Source organism: Condylura cristata, unplaced genomic scaffold (assembly GCF_000260355.1).
Source record: "Condylura cristata isolate star-nosed mole 26May11 unplaced genomic scaffold, ConCri1.0 scaffold00013, whole genome shotgun sequence".
Classification (NCBI taxonomy): domain Eukaryota; kingdom Metazoa; phylum Chordata; class Mammalia; order Eulipotyphla; family Talpidae; genus Condylura; species Condylura cristata.
Window position 1 is genome coordinate 40,012,467 of NW_004567114.1, and position 19,613 is coordinate 40,032,079.

Consider the following 19,613-nt stretch of genomic DNA (forward strand, 5'->3'; position numbering starts at 1 on the left):
CCTCCCGCTGCTCCCCTCAGCAGTGTACTTCATTGAACTGCCTATTCTGCTCCCCACTCTGTCTCTGGTGAAGTCTCTTACCGCCCCTGCACCTCTGGCTTGTACCCCCAGTTCTGTATGTATAAATAAATAAATCTTTAAAAAAGTTATTTTAAGTCAAAACACTGAAAATTAAATAGAAATTGATATGTGTGTATAACAGAAGTAAAGCAGTTAATAAGATTTTTAAAAGAATGGACATTAGAATAAAAAGAGCACTGGTGAGAGTTTCAAGCCTATTTCCCTGTAGCTTTTTTAATTCATTTATAAGAACTAAGATCATGATATTTTATTTAGTCACTTAATCTTGTAAGTGCAGTTTCAACAGAATATCACATCACAAGTGCTCCTTTCTACTGTGACTTTGTCATTTCCCCTTCAAGCACTAAGTAGGCGGCAATGCACTCCATTTGAATATGGGCTAGCCTTAGTGATTAGCCTATACCCAATATCAGCATTATAAGTCTTGCTAAGTGATTCTTCAGAATAACTCAGAATGAGGGATACAGCTTCTTCCTATATGCATGTTTCTGAGAAGACTGAATAACATGAAGAGACCACACTTGGAATGTCCAACTCACAGCCCCAAATAACTTAGATTTTTGTCTCATCCTAGTAGTGCAGGCTCCAGACATTTGAGTGACATCCCTACATGATTTCATCCCTCAGCAGTGCTTAGGAATTACTACTGCTCTCCAAATGGAAAACCACTAACACCTAATATCATGGAGTAGAGATAATCTCTCATTCATGACCCATCTGAATTTTTGTACCAGAGAGTTTGTGAGCAGAATATAATGGATATGTTTTCATAGCATTACTTTGTGATACTTTTGAGGATTATAGGATGAAAAGTATGATCTAAAGATACCTAATCTATTGAGCAATCCAATGATCAGCTTAATTAAATGTGTTAATTTCCTTCCTTTAATTTCCTCTGCATCAATAGCTCAAATAAGCAGGTTAGAGTTAGCAATGCACCCAAACTGTAAAAGTCCAGAAGGAAAAATAAGATGATTAAAACACAAATTTCTGGATAAAGCACTACAGTTTTGAAACAATCACTAGTAATTTTCAAGTATGTAAATGAAATAAAAATTTGAAATAACACATACTCAATTGTTCCTGTGGGCTTTTCTTCCCCATCTTGTCAAGGAAAGACTTTGTTTTCCACTGAATGTTAGCACCCAGTAATAAGGATGACTTTATTAGTTACACAGTGAGGGGAGTAAGCCTTGATTCATAGGAACAGTCACAAGCTAAGTTGGGAGCCTGCAGTTTTCTCAGCATGATCCCTGTATAGTGAACTCTTTGGGGCAATGTGCTATTTCATTAAATCATTCCTCTTCTAACCAGCTTAAGTACTACTTCCCTTCACAGCTTACCCTAAAAGTGCAATCATTCTGTTATTTTCTATTATGTATACTTCTAACTATATAATGTTTTAAGGTTTCCTAAAAATTAACAAATTAGGTGGCACCAAATTTTTCAGGATGGAATACTAGTTCTAGGACACACACACACTGAGCTTTCTGTAAAACAAGAGGGACAGACTTGCATTTTACTCCACCCCTTAACAAGTCTGCATTGCCTAGGAGATTATCATAGCAGATTTGAAACCGCGATGCTTATTAAATTTGAATGTTCACATTTGTGAATGTTTTGACTTTCTAAACATAGAGAAAATAAAATAATTGAAACTTACATTAGAATGTATAATGATTTTTTTTAAAGATTTATTTATTTGTGCATACAGAACTGGGGTACAGGCCAGAGGCCCAGGGGCAGTGAGAGGCAGAGTGGGGAACAGAACAGCCAGATCGATGAAGTACACTGCTGAGAGGAGCAGTGGGCAGGTCAGGAGAGGTCTGCCACACCATGTGGTCACCTCCCGGGCAGGCGGGAATCGAACTCATGCAGAAGCAGCTTTAGATTCTCAGTGCTGTGCTTTAACCCGCTGCGCCACCAGGGAGGGCCAGAATGTATAGTGATTTTTAATGAGGATTTACCCCATTTTGCCTATGCCACACCATCTTGATTAAACAGATAATGATGATGATGATAAAGGAGGAGGAGGGAGGAAGAAAATAATCTCAGACAATTGTAGGAACAGCAGCTATTTTAATAACTTTCCCAGTGATTCAGAATACTAGAATGATATGGCTTCCTTACTATGAAGTAATATCTAACTTCTTTCCTTATTCATGTCAGCTGTTCTTGTGACATTCAATGATTTTCCTTGTGCCTCCATTTTTCATCAAAATATTTTCAACACAATAAAAAGAACCTTTATTGGAACTATATAATGCTCCTCTAATAAACAGGTGAACATTTTATTTTTTCTTTAAAAACATGAAATGGATTCTATTGTATACAGCTATAGAAGCCCACTTTAAAACAGTTTAAATAAAATGTGAAATATCTTAGCTGACTTAAACATATATGGACAAGTTGTATCTTATTCTTTGAGAGGTTTCTTTCTAGATTTTCACACATCCATACACTTTGTATATTTATTTTCCCTCTGTATAATATCTGGAGGGGGGAAAAAAAAGTAGTTGTCTGTTAAAAATGCATAAGCCCTAGTAAATAGAAAGGGAAAAAAGAATTCCTTTGCTATAATATTTTTTGCCACTTAAGCAGTACAGTGTCTGTGAATGATACAAACAAACTACAGTTGGGGAAATGAACAAAAGTTGGAGGCATCTTTCAGGAAGCAAAGTCAGAATATGATGAACATCCCACTTTATGTTTGTTTGCATGTTTGCTTGTATTATCATTGTCTTACGTCACTTGATACATTATTTTATAAAACTAACCACTCTATTAGGAGTCACTGTGTCAGCCTTACAATACCTTTCAACTCAGCTCCACATACAAATGTAATGAATACAATTACTTTATCCTACAACTAACATTCCATTAGAAATTGAGGCTTGTCTGACTACTTGTCCTATCCCTATTGTTCCAAATTTCTTCCTAATAGTAAGTCTCTGCTAGTAAAATTAAATTTTCAAATGCTCATATTAGAAAAGAAAAAAATATCTAAATTAAGAATCTAAATTTTCACTTTATCTTATTTGGGGCTGCTATAATTTACTTTTCATAGTTCTGAAGCCTGGGAATTCCAAGGTCTAGAAGCCATCAGGTTCCATTCCTAATGAGAACCTACTACTATTCTCATGACCTAATTATCTCCCAAACATCCCACTTCTTCATAACCTCACATTGGGTATTTAGATATAAACATAAGAATTTTGGGTGACAAAAAATTCCAGCCCCTAATTCACTGTTAGCAAGTATAAATGGAGAATAACATAAGTAAGTGGAAATAAAAATGTGTGATGAGAGTAGAAATCAAAAATATAGAAAAAAACAATGAAAACAAAAGTGGTTTCTCTGAAAACACTAATAAATTTGATATACAATTAATAATAGTAAAAAAGTTAACAAAAGACCTTTTTTGCTAATATCAAGTCAAATAAAAACATTATTTTTTATAAAGATCAACTAACAATTTCATATTAACAACTTTATGCCAATAAATTCAGAATCTTTGATGACTTGGACAAAATATTGAAAGACCAAATTAATTAGGCCAAGGATAATCAGAAAATCATAATACTCTAAATCAACTGAAATATGGAATTCATAATTTAAAACACCACCCATAAATAAGAGATGAATGTCTGCTCACATTACTTCTACTCCACATTGTACTCTAGATGCTACCAATAATTGAAGCACATAAAGGAAATAAAAGTCATGTATATGCAAAAGAAATAGTAAAACTGTCTTGTTCATGACCATATGATTAACTATAAAATCCCAAAGACTATCAAAAATGTCCTCTACCACTAAAGAATTAATTTAGGGCTATCCATAATATACAAAGAGAGTATGTTTTACTACTATTAAAAAATTAAACTATTATATTTAGGGGGAAGTGGAACTTACAGAAACATCAGAAATATCTTATAGGGACTTAACTAAAAGTATAAAAGTCCACAAATTGAAGATACAATTTAAACTGAGAATTTAAAGAACATTTAAATGAATGTAAAGTTATACCATTACCATGGTTTAGAAGATGATAAGATGATAATAATATATGCATTTCTGCAAATAGCTCTAAGTCTCAGTACCATCTCAATTAAAAGTTCAATACTTATATTTATGGACATGCAGTTTTTAGATTTACATGGCTATGAAAAGAATGTATAATAGTAAAATAATCTTCGTATCACTGACATGCAATTTCAAGTGATTATTTAAGATAAAATAGTCAAGATGTATGACATTAGTAGAATAGAAAAGGAGACCAACAGATTCCATATAAAAGCAATTCATTGGGGAAAAAGTTGTTTTCAACCAAAGTTGCTGGACCACCCACATAAATGCAAGGTCATAAACTTCTGCTATCACAAGCCACCATTTGAAAGATGAAAAAAAAAAAGTGACACACTGAGAAAAATACTTACAGATCATATAATTGTCAAAATATTTTCATCCAGTATATATAACTTCTACCAATCATTAAAAATTTTCAAGCAAATTTTAAAAGATGAATTATAAAGAGATGTAAATGTAATTTGGGAGTTACTTACTCAAGTCTGTAATCACCCCTCTTTACTCCTTTATATTTTCAGTACTATTCCCGCTTCCTGCATGCCAACTCTATACACCCTTTCTTTAATATAGTCTCTGTGGATATGTGCCCTGGAGTTAAAAAAAAAAAACAAAAAACAGCAAAGCTCCCTATGACAGCCATTCTCACACTGATGTATTGTACTTCCCCAGTATTTCTCTAAGCACAAATTAATTAATTTTTTTTATCCCTTTCTGACATTCCATGGCTCATCTTTCAAGGGTTGTTGTTTTATTTTAGCTGTAATTCGGTTGTGAGTATATGACAGACTAGACCAGCATCTTCATTCTGCTGCCATCTTGTCAGCTATCCAATATTAATATATATTTTTGGATGTGAAAGGTCAGTGAATTGAAATTTACTTAACATTTAATATACTAATATAGTCATTAAAGTTACCAACATTAAGGCCCTCCCTGGTGGTGCAGCGGGTTAAAGCACAACACTAAGAAGCTAAAGCCACCTCCGCATGAGTTCAATCCCTGCCTGCCCTGGAGGTGACCACATGGCGTGGTCTCCGAACCCCGCCCGCTGCTCCCCTCAGCAGTGTACTTTGTCAATCTGCCTGTTCTGCTCCCCACTCTGTCTCTGATGAAGCCTCTCGCCGCCCATGAGCCTCTGGCCTGTACCCCAGTTCTGTATGCACAAATAAATAAATCTTAAAAAAATATATTAAAGTTACCAACATTAATTTACAAAGTGAGAGGTACATTGGTACATCATTCTAAATCAATGCCATCCAGTATTTGGGGGAAAAACAGTCTTTGTAAACTGAATTCACTCACATCATACCATGTGCAATTTCTTAGCAAAAAGGAAAGGAAATATGGGCTCTTCATGTTAGTTGGGGAATGTACTTTGAATTAATATTAGGAAAATAGATGAGAATGATATTGACTTTCTCTGTCATCTTCAGTGGAATTAAAAATATTTAATTTCAAAGCATTTCACACACATTATTTGCACTTACAATAATTCTTACACTTATACTTTAATATTTAAATTACATTAACTCCTCCACAACTTCACAGTTTTCAACTTGCTTTTGGGACACTAAATAGCAATCCAAAATTTTTAAGGAAGTTAGGAAGCTGATAATAGTCTACAGGCAACTCTTAATGTACATGAAGTATGGATGTTTATAGGTCTCAGGTAGAGCAAAGCTAAGTTTGTTGTGAGAGCAAAGTAGCTACCCTTTCAAATAAGAAACATAAATTATACACTTATAGATGCATAGCAAATCCTTATCAAACAATATTCAGTACTATAGTACAAATGTACATACTATTAATAGATTGATTTTCTTAAAAACTTAAGTGGCAGGTGATAAGAAATCATGTAACTTACTATAGATTATAATTATTAATTTATATATTTGCCATGCATGTCTAACATAATTATTCAGAATTTTTGAAAATTTAAAATTCACAATATTAAAATCATTTCAAAATATTACCAAGATGAAACCCAAAGACGATGAACTTTCTTATATCTCAGACCTAAACACAATTTGCTTTACGCAGGGTCTTTTTCTGCCTCTGTTCTTTAGAATATGACCATAATCTCCTATAATTATTAAGTGCTTCATATATCGAGCAAGTTTTACAGCCCACTAAAAAGCTAATTAATGTTAAGTTCAAATTGGTTCTCTTACACTGACATTGCTGTAAGTAGTTGGCTTGGCTCAAATATAAAGTGCACTTTCCTTTGACCTTATATAACTGAATGCAAGGGTAGCTCATTAAGAAAATTTTAGCATTTCTCTTGCAGGGATATATTACTAATGCTTAGCTTTCAGAAGCAAAAAGAAAGTGAGGGTGGGGGGTGCAAACTCGTGAAAGTTCAGACAAAGTCAAAGAGCCCATGCAGTTTAATGTTTCTCTTAGATTGCTCTTAACATTGGGCAGGAAGCAAGTCGCTAAAAGTCAGATGTCATAAAGAAAAGTGCTTATGACTTCTTTCCTGTACTAAACTTTCTAATTTCGGTTTCAGAGCATTCAACCTGAGGTTACTTAACATTACTGAGAATTTACATAAATAAATGTTCTTCCTGTATCGTGTAGAGAAAAGTGAGTATTATATGCCTTTTACTGCCACCTCAAATTCTCCTGACCCAATGCTTCCTCCAGCCAATGTTCTGGTCATCATTTCCGTGCAGGATCTGACCAGTTTTTGCAGATGCACTTGGTAATGTCTTGCCTCATTCCAATTCCCTATATTTCTTTTCAAAGGTGTATTGGTTACCTGGAAGTGTTGGGTATTAACAGCCATGAAATCACACTTGACTAAAGAAGATAAATTTTCCCTTTCTTCTTATTGGAGGGAGTCCTAAGCTAATTTCCCAATACTCCTCAGAAGGTCCACCTAGATAGAGTTTAGATCACTAATAACAAATGCCAATTTAATATTGCATCCTTGGATAATTTTCTCATTTCCTTGTTTTATCCCTTAACTCCTGCTCCTTGGGATCACTAACGTATAACTGAATTAGTTATATGTTAAATTTCTCCTCAGACATAGTCTTCAGGAATGTTAAAAAAAAAATACCTGGAACAATGGACATATACAGATATAAAAATAATTATCTCATGTTTATGATATGATAAATATGCTGAAAGTAGATATTTGATTTAATAGGAATTTTCTTAAATAAGGGACAAATACAGTATGACCTTTTTTTAAAAAAGGTATGAACATTTAAAATTTCTTATCGGCCCTCCCTGGTGGCTCAGCGGGTTAAAGCACTGCACTAAGAACCCTAAGCAACTTCCGCATGAGTTTGATCCCTGCCCGCCGCGGAGGAGATCCACATGGCGTGGCAGACCTCTCCTGACCCGCCCGCTGCTCCCCTCAGCAGTGTACTTCGTCAATCTGCCTGTTCTGCTCCCCACTCTATCCCTGGTGAATCCTCTCACCCTCCGCATCTCTGGCCTGTACCCCAGTTCTGTATGAATAAATAAATAAATCTTTAAAAAAAATCTTCTTATCATCGTGTTTTAAAATTTGCCCTCATCTTAATGCAAGAAACACCACTTGCTGGGGTATGACCTTAGGGTAAATTATAAAGTTTCTAAGTCATCAGTTTTTTCTTCTGTAAAATAAGGATACTAACAATGTACTAGAAAGTTAACAGAAGTACAATACATTAATAGCTATGAGAATGTATCTGATATCTTTTTATTTTCATAGAAAACCAATTTCAACCGAATTTCTTAAATAATTAACCAGTTAATTGACTTAGAATTCTGTAATCTGGCAGTTAATATATACATGTATAAACACACTCACTTATCTGATAGGTGCCTTGATCTCCTCCATGTGGCTACTTTGGAGGATGCCAGACTTTGTTACATCTCCAACCACAAAGAGCATTCCAGGTGTAAAAGAGTGGAATCTTGGAAAAACAACTCAAGGAATGTCTTATGGAAATTGTTACTTCTGCCACTTTTTGATGATCATTGCAAATAATGAAGATAATAAGGGAAGGAAAATCCCACAGCTTTATAAGAGAAACAGGCCCTCCCTGGTGGCGCAGGGGGTTAAAGCACAGCACTGGGAGGCTAAAGCCACTTCTGCATGAGTTTGATCCCCGCCGGGAGCTGACCCACATGGTAAGGCAACCTCTCCTGACCTGTCTGCTGCTCCCCTCAGCAGTGTACTTTGTCGATCTGCTGTCTCTGGTGAATCCTCTCACCGCCCATGAGTCTCTGGCCTGTATCCTAGTTCAATATGCACAAATAAATAAATCTTAAAAAAAATAAATAAGAGAAACAGCAAATAATCTGCAGCCATTTTTTAATGTATCTGTCTCAAAAGTAGTATTTGCAAATAGCTAAAAAGAGTCTAGCACAGTGTCTACTATTTTTAAAAATAGTTATTTTATTACATATTATTTTAATATTACTTTATAAGAAATCAATTATTTTTTTCTTGAAAATATAGGAAATTCAAAGAAAGGGACAAAGGAGTGATTAAATTAGATAAAAGAGGTCAAATCCAAATGAAGGATGGAAATGAACTTTTAGTAATGAACTTGATGTGGTAAATACACATGCTGATTCTCAAAGATAAACACCAGAAATATACCATTTCAATTAAAAAATAAATAAATGACATGTAGTCATCAAAGAAGTTGATGGCTCCATTTTGCCAGTCTATATAGGAGGGTAGAAACCTCATTTGTAAAGTAAAAAAAGCAGTTGGCAAGCAGACTGGATTAATCAACTTGACCAACCTCCCTCTCAATGTCCTCCCCCAATACTTTTCCATTAGTCATTAAATCATCCCAGCAACAAAAATCTTGCACGTTTTTGTTTTAGCATAATTGTAATCAATATCTCTCTTATATTGCAATTGCTTGACTCCTATCACAATAAATTTGAATACAGTTTCCTTGTTGTTCTATATTTCTAGTGTAACTTTTCTTTCACATAATTACAGTGCTGTACATTACTGAAATATATGGACGTAGATCAGTCTAGGAAACACCACTAGAGTTTCAAATGCCAAAGAAAATAATGCTTATGTTAACAATATACACACATACCATATTATGTTGCTCAGAAATGAAACACCACAACTACACATGCATTAGAGAATTTACAACAAATAACTTAATTCCTTTATAAAGCTATTCTTCCTCTAAAGTGGTAAAACCTACTTAATCTTTACTATCTTGTAGGTTTTGAATTTCTGAAATAAACCACAGGCAAGTATCTGGATATGTAGGCTGACCATCAGATGATAGGATTTTGAAAATGAAGTGTGAAGATGCACCAAAACTAAATGTTTAGCATATATATGTATGTCAGGAAGAAAAATGTGTAACTTCCTTTTTTAAAAATATACTTTACCTTGCTCTTACAGTATTTAAAGTATTGTTTAGAAGTATATAATAATTTCTTTCCCATATTTTAATGAAAAATTATGGCAAATAAGCACAAAAAATAAGGTTAAAAGAATGGCACTATGAACATATTTTTGCATGCTGTGCAATTTGGTAGTTGGGCCATAAATTGGCTCTGATCTTTGCAAGAACTACAGCAAAGAACAAAATACAAATTTCATATTTCACAGTAACTAAGTTAAAAATATTCTAACTCCTCAATCAAAAAAACAAAACAAAACTGCTCCTGTTCAGAAATCTAGTAGAATTTATCTTCTAAACTTGCATAAATGAGACATACAATGAGAAGCAATTTTAGCGATATCCTTATGGTGATCATAACAATGTAATTCACAGGACTATTTGTCAATCTGTCTTCCAAGTGTATTCATCACAGTACATTTATAGAGAAACCCAAGGAATAAGGAATACAATACAGGTACACAGTTGTTCAGTTCTCAATTCAGTGATAAATCTAAAGATAGTGTCTTGATAAGTATTAAGCAGCTGTGAATTTGAGTCTATTCCCTGAGAATAATCCGCGACATTGTCATTGGTGATTGTGGGAAGAGGAAAGTAGAAGAGGGAAGTTCGTAGAAGTTATATGATAAAGGTTATATCGAAATATATGCTTTAAGCGTTAACTGACATAGACCAGTCACATATTACACACTTATAAAAACTAGGACCCAGGTTCCATAAAGATGTAAACTGAAGGACACCTGTAGCAGGGACAAAATAGAGAGATCAACATAGTGTCTAATACCAGGGAAAATACAACTTTAGAAGCTCAAAGTGATTGGCTCCATAAAGTGTCCCTCCTTGTTAAATGAGTAATTTGCATTACTTAGAGAGTTGATGGGTATAAGCTAATTTAGTATCAGAAACAAAATTTTGGGAAAGTTGATCTGAACTCAACCTACAAATATAATTATTCCTACTACTCAAAATCAAGGCTATGCAGATTTCACTTATAGTAATATACACCTGAAATCCATATAATGCTATCAACAAATGTTACTTTAATAAAACTTTTTAAAAAGTAAGTAAATACAGTAGATGTATCACTGACAATACTTTTATTTAATGAATTTAAGTTAAGACTTTTATTTAGTGAATTTAAGTTAATAAAATTTCAGCATGTTTCTTTATTTTTTTCATTGTACACTGCAACCATACTATCAAATACATATACACACAAATCACTAACACTGATGCCACACCTAGAGCAGCCAAATGTTAAAAGGGCGCATCTGTTCAATTTAGGGATTAAAACAAATTATAAGGATAGAACTGTATAGTTTCCTGTATCACAAGCATTCATGAACTTCATGTGTAAGTTCAGATATTAATTTAATTCTAGTCATGAGCATAAGACAAGTATGAAGCATTGACCTCAGAACACACAGTCAAGTGTAAAACTGTACTTGTTCTGACTTCTTGTTTCTTCCTTGAATATATATCACTTTTATTGGGTTTTTTCAACTGTATATACAGTTATTAAGGTCAGTGGACTATGAAACACTTCATTACATATCAAGGGAGAGAGAAATATAACAAACTTTTTTTTTACTATGAAATCATAACACACACATGCCAAGTCATGAATTGATAAACATGCAATGTGACATGAGTCTGTGTGAACATGGAATGTTTACTCACCACTACTGTCAATGGTTTGCTGAATTTCACACTTCATCTCTGTGTGCCTTGGTGCCTGACCATTTCTTCCTATCATAATCTCTAGCCAAGATGGCCTATTTTCCCAGTTAACTTTTGCTGAATTAAGTAAAACACACCTTCCTGACATCTCCACTCCTAACCAGATAATCTGTCCTTCATAGGTGACCTATAATGAAGGATGAGTTGACCTTACTGCTCTCATATTATCTAAGGTATTTTTTTCAGGTGAAGAGGTTCAAATACACAAAGACTGTTTTCAAACAACAATAAAATGACACCAAATACTCTAACTCCTACCTTAATAGGAATATCCTGTACATTGTGATCTTGGTATATGCCGGTAAAATTTTCTATAACCTGAAGAAGCCTCCTTTAAATTATTTATGATTCATATTTTTCCGAGGTAATCTCCATTTGCCATCCAGAACTGACATATAACTGATAATATATAGACCCCAAATAATGTATTCCTGCTACACCTAGATCCCACAAAAGAAACTGAAAGAGCCACGGTCTAATGCTGAATAACTATCACATTTTTAAAAGCACACTATACTTTTTACTTTGCAGAACTTGCTTATTCAAAAAAAATGTTTGAAAAGTGTGCAGAATTCCCAGTTTTCAATAGTTCTTATTTTATCTGGTATATATTTTCAAAATTCATAGAAATTATATGGATCAGATATTTTTAAAGATTTATTTATTTATGCATACAGAACTGGAGTACAGGTCAGAGGTGCAGGGGCAGTAAGAGGCTTCATCAGAGACAGAGTGGGAGCAAAACAGGCAGATGGATGAAGTACACTGCTGAGGGGAGCAATTGGCAGGTCAGGAGAGGTCTGCCACACCATGTGAGTCACCCCCCTGGCCAGGATTGAACTTGTACTAAACTGGCTGCAACTAGCTTCACAGTGCTGTGCTTTAACCTCCTGTGCCACCAGGGAGGGCCCAGGATCAGATATTTTTAAGTATAATTTTACTTAAGAGGGAGCCCTGAATATTTAGGGAATCTTTATCAAATATCTGATTTAAAGTCTATAGATACTTAGAGACAAAAGGAAGGAGCTAGCAATCTAATTCCTTTAAATGCTCAGGAAAGAAAACTAGCTATTTACAGATTATTTTTAGTTATCAATAGTGAGGTCTTAAATGTGTTTTAGTTATTAGAAACAAGGTATTATTCAATCATTTTATATATGTTCTTCTCACACATTACTACCAAGGTAAAATAAATTAGCTATGCCAAGATTAAGCAGTCTTTATAAGAAAGGTGAACAGACATATATGAAGGTAAATATAAAAGATTAAAAAGCAAATTCACCAATTCACACATTGGCATTTCCATCTAACAACCTTTAAAAGATTTACGTAAATATTCTTGGAGCAGAAGATGGCTTAAACTTAAAGAGAAAAAAACACACATAAGAACATTTACATTAATTTTGACAGAATTTGTTTTCCTTAAGGGGCTTACTTAGGAATAAAATGTGTCCTCTAAACATCTAGGTTTTTAAAGAAAAAGAAAGAATACTTTGCATAATGAGTGGAAGTATAAAATACAATCACCACTGCAGGAAGCAAGGTTACAGTAGGAGAAGATGCTTGTAGAATGGAAGAGCCAGGAATGAAAGTGAGTCAAAAATTGCATAGTAGAAGAAAACAAGATGAAAGAGAGATTATACAGAATAAATAAAACTCAGGTAAAGGCAAGTATGGAGCACGACATTGCAAAGCATAAGAAAATGAATGCAACAGTGAAACTTCTGTGGAAGTAACATTTAAGCACACTGAAACAAGGCAAGAGGAAAAACTAAAGATAAATCAAGGTAGTCCCTGAGGAACCATTACCACGTTCCCAGGGAACAGCATTTGGAGGCAAATGTAACTTACCCCTGAGTACTTCTGCAATTGGATTTTGAATATTCACAATGATAAACAGGCTAGCAAGAATATCGAATAGAAGAATGGTGCCATATGGAAAGATCAAGGCATGTACAATACTACACACACACAAAAGCTGAGGCCTAAATTCCACCTTAATCTCTTAACAGCAATGTGACCCTGGGAACATTATTTCAATTCTATGCACCTCAATTTCCCTACATGCAAAGTGACATTTTAACTGTCTCATTCTGTTGTGAGTAAAATTATTAAGACTAATAAATTGTAATAATTAGAAATGCCCTATCTGGGCACAACTTTGAGAAGCAATACTATAATTTTCTTTTAAATAGGAACTGTAGCATCCATCATTATATTCTTCCTCCTTGTTTTTTAAATTAGAATTTTTAAATAAAAATGATAGAAGTGAATGACTCTAATATCATTAACATTGTTAAAAGATTAAAATTTGTAGAGTGATAATTTTATGATAAGAACTTAAAAGAGATTCTAGCAATGCTAGGCAAGGACCTAAAGTCTTTATTCTTTTTATGGTTTAGTCTATAATAGGGCAATATACTATTTTATTTTTTCTTTGTTTTATGCAGTATCCTTAAAAGAGAAATGAGCATTAAAAACTGATAAAAAGTTGCATAATTAATTTTCATTTTCTAGTGTAAAACTTTTAGAATCAGCATAGAAATAATTAGAAAGAAACATTCTTTTCCAAATTTATAAATGAGATATTAACCTTATGAGGTTAGAACATCTCTTATTCTTTACCCCATCATTATAGGATAACTATACAGTCCAGAGATTTTTTTCTAAGAAAAGTTAGTTTCCTTTTTGTTTATTTACTACCCAGTTCCCAGCACTTGCAATTGACAAAATAAGTATCATAACATTAGAATAACTTTCACATTGCTTATTTATCTATAATGGATATTTTGTATTTCAGGAACAGGCTATGTGAAATTTGTAAAATAAAACAGATTAAAAGCTACATATTTGGACTGTAACTAGTGGTAATTAGACTAGTATGAAGGTAAAAAGGCAGCCAGAAAAAAAGCTGAATTAGAATAGCCCAAGATGGAAACAAACTGAACTATGAGGTCATAAAAAGCTTATTACTCAACTATATACTTCTCTATATAATACAATCACTCTGGTATTAATGCCATGAAAGATTAAATGGAATTACCTGAGAAAGTTGCAAAGAATCTAGATTCAAGACATGGCAGAAGGATTGCCAGTACATCTAAAAGCTAGTTAACTAGAGTGACTCACATATTTCAGGAACATATGATTAGAAGAATCTACTGACTTAAGAAACTAATGTTAAAAAAAGAAAAAAAGAAAAGAAAATGGAGAGTCATGATGAAGTCAAGGAGTATGAGAGGAATTATTTTTACGAGTTGAATTTGAGATACCTTAAAAATACATAAAAAATGCCCTGAAAGGGATTGAAAAAGTTTAAGACTGCAAAAATGTCCTTACAAAGTTAATTCACCTAGAATTAGTGACTTAAATTCCTTTAATATGTCTCATTGCTTTTGAACAATATCCTCAACTATCTTGAGATTAATTGCCTATTAGCATGATTAGTTTCAGGCTACCCTTCTTAACAAAGAAGTTGGAAGGAAAACAGAACTTAATATTAAATAATATAAATGGCCTTAAGTAATATAACTTTCCTGTTTATATTTTCTTGTGCTATAGCTAAACTATAAACATAATTACATTTTCTTGTTTAGCACTTTTAATGTGTCACTCAAATATATCATGTATTGGTTAAGTGAACAATCTTTGTTTCAATAGTATAATGTCTATCTCTATGAATATCATTCCATTACCTCTCTTTCAAATAAATCTTTTAGCTTATTGAAATATAATTGACAAATAAAATTTTAAGATATTTAGTGTATACTGTGATCTGACATATACATTGAGAATGATACATCTGTACTTCATGTATTAACCTTTGTATATAGTATGTGTATGTTGGAACATGTGATTTTAGTCTCTGACCAGATTATAATTAGCTAGTGCAGTGTTACCAACCATAATCATCATATTAGATCATAGATATTACTGATCTTATCTTGAAACTCTGTATGTGAAAGATAGGCCTCCCCAAGATGTACCATTTTGGTATATTGATTTTTGAGTTATGGTCAATCAAGTTCCTGTAGGCTCAATCCCTTAACCACTAAAAGAATGAAAATTATGTGAATTAGGGCTTTTACCAGAATTAAACTTTCTATCAGAGAAACCTAAGTATACGTCAAAACAAACATCTAATCAAGTGTGCCATCATGTGTGTGCCTCTCCTCTCTTCTTGAAATCCCAGCACCTATTAGATTCCTTAGTTAAGAATTTATGTGTGTGTGTATATGTATATATACCTACTTTTATATATAATATATATACCTATCTATAAATTCCCCATATGTTATGTATTTTTTTAAACTACCATTATCTCCAATGTTAGATTATCTGACCAGCAGAAAAAAAAAACAAGAGGAAATTCTATAACTCCTACCAAACATACTCTTCTATAAACCTCTCCTATTTTCTCCATTATCTCTATTTCTTACATTCCCTCATCACTGACAACCATTTTTCGATTCTCTGTTTCTTAAGAGTTTGACTGTATTTTTGGAGTTTTGTTTTTTCCCCAGATGGATTAATATATGCAGTATCTATGTTTCCCCATCTGACTTATTTCATGTAGCAAAAGCCCTCAAGATTTATCCCTGATGTATGAATGACAGAATTTTCTTATCTCTCTAAGTCTGAATGATATTCCATTGTATGGGCTCCATATCTTAGTCTCTCTTCATCTAATAGTAGATATTTAGATTGTTTCCATACATTTGCTATTGCTCTTGCTACAGTGAACAGGAAAATTCCTATCTTTGAGATAGAATTTTTAGTGTTTGATTACACACTCAGAAGTGGGATCGCTGATCATAAGGTCACCCTATTTTTTTATTGTTTTTTGCATTTGATGACAAATTCAAAAAGTCATTATCAAGACTAATGTCAAGGAATTTAGTCCCTAAATTTTCTTCTAGGAGCTTTATGTCTTCAGATCTTACATTCAAATACATTTTAATTGATTTTGGGAAACAGTTTAGGATCAGGGTTTAGGTTCATACCTCCACATGTGGCTGTCCAATTTTCACAAAACTATTAACTGTCCTTTCCCCTGAATATTCTTGGGTCTTTCATTGCAAATTAATTGACCACATATGTTTGGATTAATATCTATGCTATCAATACCCCTCTCTTGAGGTAGATGGATGCTCCTGAGAGTATTTGTTTTGAATACGCCATTACTTTCCTGTTGGCACATAAATAAGTGGCTGTATTAAGTGCGATAATGTATTTCAAGTGCTCAGTACAGAGTTCTACAAAAAATAATAAGTTAGCTACTATTATACAGTAAACTCACCTTTATCACATGTGCGATAGTTCCAAGACCTTCAGCAGATGCCAGAAACAGCAGATACCAAACCCTATATACATTATATTTTTTCCTGTACATGTATGCCTATAATAAACTTTATTTATTAGGCAAAGCGAGAGATTAACAACAGTGACTAATAATAAAATAGACAATTGCAACAATATATGAAATAACATGTATGCGAATATGATTTCTTTCTCTCTCAAAACACCTTATTTTAGATAATATTTTCTGAGCACAGCTGACCAAAGGTAACGCACTTCAGACAGTGAAACCACCATGGAAGGATTTCCGAGGTTATTAACCTTAACAGCTGACGTGCATCTGTGAAATAATCACACCTGTCGTTTATAAAGAAATGGTTAATTCTACGCATTTGGTATAAGCTACCAGGTAGCTTCAATTACTGTACTATACCAGAGAGGAAACTGAGGGAACAGCGATGTTAAGTAATTTGCCGAGAGCATACCTCTAGTAAGTGGCAGAGCAAGAAATCTCCTGGCAGATGCCTCACACTTCTCTTGCTGCTTGCACCGTTTCATCTTTGAGCCAGTTCGCGCTTCAGGGGCCTATGGTGGCAAAGTCCTTGTCGCTGGCTTCTCGGTCACAACTGGCTTCCCACGGTGGAACCCAGAGATCCCCGCCTCAATCTCTGTGGAGCAAGACCTGAGTGGAGGATCCCAAGCAGCATCCCAGATGGCTGAGTGTCCACTGCCTCCCCTTCCCGCGGAGGAGCTGAGGGCAGGTCTGTGAGCACCTGGGGGCGGGGCACGCAGCCAGGCGGGCCTCGCTTCTTCCTGCATAATGGGGTCTGTGCTGATGGGAGGGATGCTTCATCCTCACCGTTGCTATTCTCTGATTCTCAGTGGTACCTTCCAGGAATCCTTGCTAGTTACTTTCTTTATGAGGAAGAAGCAGAATCAAGACAACTTTGGCGTCTTTTAGGTGATGTCACTCCCTCCAACTCTGTCTAGTTTTTACTCTGAAGTGACTACACTTCAATATCATTCTGATCCTCTCTTCCAATATCATTCTGATCCACTCTTCCTTAATCCCCATTTCAAAAAAAAGCCTCTTCCATCCACACGCATGGATGCACATTTTTGTATTAATTGGTAATTTCTTGACCATATACTATAATTATCTCGAGTCCTAACAAAGTAGTTGACATGAATTTCACATACATGCACAAGCACCAAAGAATAGCAATACAGTTAACAATTTAAGTGCTCATGGTTTAAGTAAAAGATTTTGAGTATGAGTATGAGTAAGATAATTCATATAACTTTAATTGACGCTAGGAAAAGAGTATAGTTATTGGGTTAAACCAAGCATTTTATAGAAAAGCTTTATAAACAATTCTCTAAACACAAAGCACTTCTTGCCATTTCTAAATATTATACATGATAAAGTAACTTTAGAACTGATCCTAAAGTGTAATTCTAATACTTAACCTTTTTAAAATGAGGTCTAACATTTGCTTTTATTGCATTTATTTAAGCAATGTTATTATAAAGTAACATGTTTACAGTACATATTCAGCATGTTATTAATTCAAAGGAAGAATAGTTTTATTTCTTATGTTGATTTTTACTATATTTGTCTTTACTAACAATGGTGCTTTTTTATGTCTATCTCAGGAGGAAGCAATTTGACATTTCAGAAATAAAGGAATACTTGCTATTTATTTATTTATTTATTTATTTATTTATGCATGCATGCATGCATGCATTCATGCATACAGAAATGGGGTGCAGGCCAAAGGTTCAGGGGCGGTGAGAGGATTCACCAGAGACAGAGTAGGGAGCAGAACAGGCAGATCAACGAAGTACACTGCAGAGGGGAGCACCAAGTGGGTCAGAAGAGGTCTGCCGTGCCATGTGGGTCACCTCTGGGGCTGGGTATCGAACTAGCACTGAAGCCGCTGTGGCTGGCTTGCAGTGGTGTGTCCTAACCCACTGCGCCACAGGGGAGGGCCCAGGAATACTTGCTTTTATGAAATAACACATTATTCAACATCCAATTAACTGTATTTTCTTTTTTAATATATTTTAAAATATTATTATAATATTTAATAAAATATATATTAAAGGCCTACTTTTTGACAGATATTTGCTAATTACTGTGATAAGAAAAAAAATAGATTCAGGATATGATCCACAAAGTTTAATATCCAGTAAAGGGAGATTATATACAAGAATAAAACTTTCCAGTATAGAACAGTTAACTCTCCGGGAGGAATCCCTAAAGTAAAAGACATGAATAGTGATTGGACATTATCCTGGAAAGTTTAAAAAAGAATTAATCAACTTGGGCTAAGTTTTAAAGTTTGAAAAGATTTCAAAAAGAATATAAGAATAAAGAAAGAAATGTTTCCAGTGGAAACAATTGCTTAAGTACAAAGATTGTAGTAGAGAAAAGGTATGTTCAACTAAACTCACCTTAGTCTAAAGTATATTGTATATTAAGGTGAACAGTGGAAACAATGAATAGCCATTATGTAAAATACTAGCCAAGAAGCTTAGATTTCCCTATTGAAAGCTGGTTGTTTCTGTTTTAGAAAATTTATATCATTCATATGTGGGTTAAGTGAAGGGTAGAAGAAAATAATGACAGAGAGAACAGTAAGAAAATCATTGCAATAGTCAACATAGCAGACAATAAGTACTTGAATTTGATAATAGAGAAAAATTCATTTTGTCCTGTTCAAAAATCTACTACGGACAATGGAATAAACTAATGGATTTTTCTCAATTAAGGAGTTTATTATTTGATCAGATAACTGCCTGCCTTTCACTGACAACCACTATGACTAAGTATTGAATAGTTGATATTTGCTCAGGAAGCATTTAAAAAAAATTAAAAACTGGGTAAGAAGAGAGCAAAGTTTTGGAAAAGGGTAGAAATTTAAGTGAAGGGGCAGTTATTTAAAAGATTGTTAGACATTTTATCAAGACCTGAAAAGCTCTTTGCAAAAAGCATAGAAAATACTGTAAAAGGGTTAT